This window comes from Eschrichtius robustus, chromosome 10 (genome assembly GCF_028021215.1).
Source record: "Eschrichtius robustus isolate mEscRob2 chromosome 10, mEscRob2.pri, whole genome shotgun sequence".
NCBI classification, from domain to species: Eukaryota; Metazoa; Chordata; class Mammalia; order Artiodactyla; family Eschrichtiidae; genus Eschrichtius; species Eschrichtius robustus.
In genome coordinates this window covers 102,006,052-102,012,605 of record NC_090833.1, presented here as the reverse complement: position 1 = coordinate 102,012,605, position 6,554 = coordinate 102,006,052, and positions in this window count along the sequence as shown.

The following is a 6,554-nucleotide window of genomic DNA, read 5'->3' as shown; positions in this document are numbered from 1 at the left end:
TAACTTTTATTATGTATTCTATAGAAGTAGTAAGGTACATTGTTTACTTACACAATTACATGCAGTCAGCACTGGGTAACTCAGAGACACAAATGTCAACAAGTTTAGTTCAGAACTCATCTGCATGATACATAAAGTTTGCACTGCTGCTGTGACTCTGCAGACAAGCGTTTCAAAGCTGGCCTCCCCACCAGCGGCATCAGAACCATAAGAGAAGCTTGAACAAAACAACAGATTTCTGTACCTGTACCCCCAAAAATTCTGATTCAGAAATTTTGAGGTAGAGCCTCTGAATCTCTTATTTTTGTACTGAATACTAGACACTAGACCACTCAGGTCTGCGGGCCAGGACATCCTGCCATCCCTCCAGCCCTGCACTTCCTAGTATATAATAACGTGTTTTAAGCTAAATATATCAGGTAGCATCAAGAGTTTGCTGAAGTCAGAGGGAATGAGCTGGAAAAATAAAAGGTGAGGTCAGAAAGTGGGCTATATTAGAAAGAATAGGGCAGGGTATGGCCATGGCATGAAGTGTAAAGTAGAATAGAGGATACAATCATTGGAGGAAAGGAATTCAAAGAACAAGAAGGTCAAGAATTAAAGGATTATATATGTTTCCATATATATGTCCCACATATACATGGAAATCACCAGGCATCAGACAGAACTAGAACTGGAGAGAAGGACGGTGAGCCAGGAGCTAAACTCACTGAAAAATAAAGGGCAGAACCCTGGGATAAGAAGGTAATGAGAATCGTGGGTGGCATAATCTGAAGATGTAAGAGTCAATGCCACGTGTTTAAAAGAAGATGGGGGACAACAGACTGGAAGAAACAATAAGGAGGAGGAGGAGACTCTAACTCACCTCCAAGCTCAACAGTACAAGCGATGAGGGTGAACAAAGAGCCACCACTCTGGAGAGTTCCAGAAAAGCACTGTCCTCTGGAGGGGGCCATGTTTTAGTCCAGACAAGAAAGCGAAGGGAGGATACAGATAAGAGGTTTAGTATACAGAGCGTTTTGCTGCTGAAGGACCATGCGTTCATGCAGACCCAGTGCTCAGGAGTAGGGGTCGAAGTGGGAGATGGGGACAAAGAAGGTTGAAGCACAGGCCATGAGAAGTGAACTGAGGCTTCTCACAGTGACACCAGATGCAGAATGACCTTCACAGGTTGTCAGAGCTGAGACAGTCCTTTCACACCCATCAGGGCTCACATACTAAAAGATTTCTTTCCATGTTTTACATTTTCTACTTGTGCCTTACATTTTCATAAATGTTACCACTAGAAGATTTATTCACTTGAAAGAGGTGAGATTGTTAGGAGAACGTCAAACTGTTTTTTTGAATTCTTATAGGCTAAACATCACTTGATGATCTATTATTAAAAAACTTATTTTTGTAGTGATCAGTTGACTGACACTGTTTATTGGCAGTTTGATTAGGCTCTTCTGCACTTTTGCTGAAAGCAAAGAATTGGAAACTACCTGGTCTGAAAAGGAATAGGTGTATGTGTATGTGTGTGTGTGTGTGTGTGTGTGTGTGTGTGTGTGTGTATGTGAATTTTTATTCATTTACTTTTTATTTCTTAATTTATTAGAATCATTCACTTTCTCAGTTTCTGGGAAGAATACCAAAAAGACTGCCAAAATTTATTAAATGACCCGTAATTGTACCCATTCTTTTTTTCCCACTAACAGACATATTATTTAGCATGACATACTCAGATAGAAGTGGAAAAATTAAAAATGTTGCTAATTTCAATACATCTCTGACAATACAATATTTTTCTATAAACTGCTTTTATCTCATCACATCCTTTAAGTTTAGATTTCACTTGCTCTGTTTAGGGGGAAATGTCTGCCTCATAACCTAATTGGAAATGTCAGCCATCACTGTCAAACCATCAGCCTAATCAGACTCACTTTCTGTCATAAAATGTCTGACTTCATTTTTCAATTCAAACAAATAGATTAATATACATTTCAGGAATATTATTAAAAATCACTGAGTAATATATAGTGGAATTTGAGGTTTTTTAAAAGATAGATTACTAAAAGCAGTCAAATCAAGATTAAACTGATAGAAAGCTAATATAGTCTATTTTTATAATTTATGAAAATAATAATAAATCTACATGCTATTTCTCACTACTTAGTTTGAAATAGTGCCGTGTAATTTGTAGCCAAAAAAAATGTGTTATTTATGAAGCAAGAAGAATAAAACTCCTCGTAGTCCTTTGGTAAATGTGTGTGTTTGCATGCATTGAATCTGTCTTTCAGCTTTTGAAAATCATTAAATAAGAATTATGTATATAACTTTAGAAATAATGCCATTAATATCATGAGATGTGATCAAGACTTTTCCCATATATTTCGTGAAAGAGAAACATATACACTGGTAACAACAAAATGGTGTGGCAGCTAGAATATCATTTTATTTTATTAATCAGAGATAGAAAATAGTAAGCATTTCCATAAGAAAAAAATAAACTTAGAACTGACTAAATGGAATAAATATTTCATGATACAATTTGATAAAATAGATTTTAACTAACTTACTGACTGACATACACTGAATTTAAAAGAAAACAGGTAAAGCTTTTTCCACAGGTTCTATCATTTGGTAGCCCTGGAAAACATTCCCATTACATTTAATAGAATCCATGTCACTAACCTCTACTCTTTCAGCTGTTCCAAGGTGCTTTTCTTTCCAGATAATGACACTTCCCAAGGATGAGTACTGAGAATACTGAACATAATTGCTTGTGATTAAATTTGTGAAAAAAGAGACATTTTTAGCATTCAATATTTCTTACCAATTTTCTCTCTGCTTTGCTCTCACCATTTTCTCCCACAACAGCAAAGCATTATTTGACAAAAGTCAGGCTTGGGAGAGATGAGGTCATTAAACAGAACTGCCATCACTCCCATTGTCTCCACCCTCCCCAAAGGGGCTAACATACTCCATTTCTATCACCACGCTTCATCCTTATCAGAAAAATGGATAAAATCAGTAAGAAGAGGAAGCTGTCCCATGAGTTTCTAGCGCTTTCATTAGTAAAGGACGTCTGGCTTCCAGGAGGTGTTTATACCATAGAACAAGGAACCAGAGTAAAATTGGGGAAGGATGCATGCCTTGGTTTTGTAAAATGGGAAAAGGGCTTTTCTGAAAGGGGCACTGGGTAGGGAGAACAGAGAGGAACTACCCGATACCAGGGAACTATGGAAGTTGAGGATCTGGAAATTAGTTCTCTTGAAACCATCAGTACAGTCACCCCTGGAACTAAAAGCTTAGAGCCCCTGATGTCACAAGCTCACCCTGACTCTTCAGAAGATGGGCTGAAAGGTGGTTTATGCTGAAGAGAGGGATCAAGGAAATGGGAGGCCATAGTCTTAGGAACTCTAAGTCTTTAGGGTGTGGCTGCAGAGGCAAAAACTCTCTAGTTATCCCCTTGGTCTTTGGGATGTAGTGAAAGAGAAAGGAGAAAAAATAAGAGAAGAAAAAAGCAGAGAAAGCTCGCGGAGGAGAAAAAACAAAAGGATGGAATTAAAAGTTCAAAATTAACATCCCAATTCCTCTCTCTCCTGTTCAAACACTAAGTAGTATATACTGGAATCAGTAACAAGTGCAAAGGAAATGAAGACTGAAGATGAGGTTCATTACAATCAAGAACTCCACAGGGAGAGGGAACTGTTTCTAGGCTCTTGAATCTGGGACTCCAGGCCTCTTGCTGCTTACGAGGTGATGCTAATTCCTAAAGCATGGGGGGCTGGAGCCGCCTTCCTCCAGTGACCCAGAGAACATATGTGCTGTTTTATTTTGCTTCAACTTGACCAAGCAAACAAGTACAGCTTGACCAAGAATGTGCACTCTTTTTAACGGTGGTATTTAATGATGATGATGATGATGATATAACCTTTGTTAATAAACCATAGGTATGTCAGCAATCATTGCCTGGCACCTATCATGACACCTCAGGCTTCCTTCCTGCTGTGAGGGAGACAAGGACCCCCTTCAGCAAGGTCTGCCTGAGATACTAGGTGTGTCACAGAGAACCCTGGGCATCACCCCCAAACCCAAGAAGCTCACAGATGGCATATTTGGCCTCCCCTGTGCCAGGGCCATGCTCTATTTTCCAAAGAAGCCCAGGTCACGTGGACTGGTGTGGATTTGTCTTTTTCTTTTGAAAAGAAATGGAAATAAGGTTTTCACTTGATTGTGAGGTGGGGTTCTGGGAGTGGAGGGTCAGGGGAGAAAGGAAGGGCTTCATAAGCGCAATCTTAGCCAAGGAGAAAGCTCCAAGACACTCCAAGCACTCACACCAAAGGACAGAAGGGGAGAAAGTTTTTCCATGGTTGTCATGATCAAGTCAAGGCAGAAGTCAGCAAGGTAAGCCATGGCGTCCATCAATTCATAAGACCATAGTTTGTACCCACTCTGTACCCAGCACTTGAGTGCTCTGAGGACCAGAAGGCTTGACCACTGCCCTCCTGTTACTTACGGCCACATCCTTGGTTCATTGTGGCCTCCAGCAAGTCACATGGCCACCATATCATAGGCACATTTTCTGTTTTATTCTTATTTGTATATGTACCTATGCACAGCTGTGTATAGGACTGATCTAGATGACCAAGTTTTAGCATGACTGCATGGAGGCACGTGCACATATGTGGACAGTTGTACATGTGTGTATTTAAATCTACGTATACATATCTTTATGTTTGTGTGACAACGTGTGTGTGTTCTTGTGCCAATGTGTGGGGGGTATATGTGTGTACTTACGTAGGTGTGCACACAGGCATGCATAAATGTTTCCATGAGGGGCTTCCCTGGTGGTGCAGTGGTTAAGAATCCGCCTGCCAATGCAGGGGACACGGGTTCGAGCCCTGATCGGGGAAGACCCCACATGCCACGGAGCAACTAAACCTGTGCGCCACAACTACTGAGCTCACATACCACAACTAGAAGCCACCACAGTGAGAAGCCCGCACACCACGCAGCAGTGAAGACCCAATGCAACCAAAAATAAATAAATTTGAAAAAAAAATGTTTCCATGCATATATCTACCTGTGTAGGCTGAATCCTTCAACCCACCTAATAAAGAGGACTTGCACAATATGTACTTATCTATTGGGTTGGCCAAAAACTTTGTTCCGGTTTTTCATAACATCTTATGGAAAAACCCAAATGAACTTTTTCATGGGCTTATCAAGGTCACTATTAGAGAAATCATTACATCTGTGCCTGAGAACAAAATAGCTCCGGTGCCATCACTGGGTAATCTCTCCCCTGCTGCCAGCACTGAGCTGATCTCCTTCCTTAATCACAACAAAACAAACCTCTCCATCCTTCACCAGGCAATGTCCAAGGGAAACAGGGGCCCTCTGGCTCTCAAACTCACTGTGCACCTGTCTCCCCCCTCACAAGAGTTCTTCCTCTCTCACATCATCTAATTAGCCTCACAAGGGAAACTGAGGCTTCTCCTCTCTTCTACACATCACTTCTCTCTCCACTGTGCTCATCTCTTCCTTGTTATCTCCCACAGATGCTACCACTTACAGACCAAACCTACATGGGCAGGTGTGGGGCTGCCGTATCATTGAGCTAGACATGCACGTACCATCAACAAGCCAGACCTTGTCATGGACACCCTCTCGGTGAGAAGGACAATTGATTTGAAGAAAGGAGGAAAAAAATCTGACATCATCATCTGAAGCAAGTTGGGCAAGTGAAGATAGGTGTGCCCTGGTTGACTCTGCAAGGCTTCATTGGAGCCAGTGTTGGGGCATCACCACCCTATCGTCACTGTTGTGGCTGTTTTTGTATTATCTGTGGGAGGAAATGCGAAGGCGCCTGGCCTTCTGAGTGGTCATTAAAAGGAAGGTAAACAAGGGCTCAAAGTTGTATAAGGTTAGAAATGTGTAAAAGGGAGTCTTGAGGTTGGGGGAGGAGGAGGGGAGGGCAGAGATGAGGGAAAGAGGAATAGCAGTTTTGTTAGCTCACAGACAAACTGAGCTTGGTTAAAACCAACCCTAAAGAGATGAAACTGGTGTTTCCCAGCACATAGGGTTGTTTAGAAAGTTTTGTTTGCAAAATCCCTCTGGTGCTAGGGGGAGTCCCTGTCTTGACAGTCCTTCCCCAACTGCTGCTGAAAGGGCCACTGGGCTGCTGGGAGAAGGGAGAGGAAGGGCACGTAGCTGGCTGCCACTGGCACTTCCCCTTGGCCTGCAGTTCTGAGATTTAATGTGCCCAGCCAGCTCTAGGGCTCCTGTTAAAATGCAAATTCCCTGACCCACCTCCAGCAACTGACTCAGTAGGTCTCAGAAGGCATTAAGAGTCGCCCAGGGTTTTTTGGTAGATTTTTCAATGGTCATTCTGACTGGTGTGAGGTGATACCTCATTGTAGTTTTGATTTGCATTTCTCTAATAATTAGTGGTGTTAAGCATTTTTTCACGTGATTTTTGGCCATCTGTATGTCTTCTTTGGAAAAATGTCTGTTTAGATCTTCTTCCCATTTTCTGATTAGGTTGTTTTTTTTTTTGTTTTTTGTTT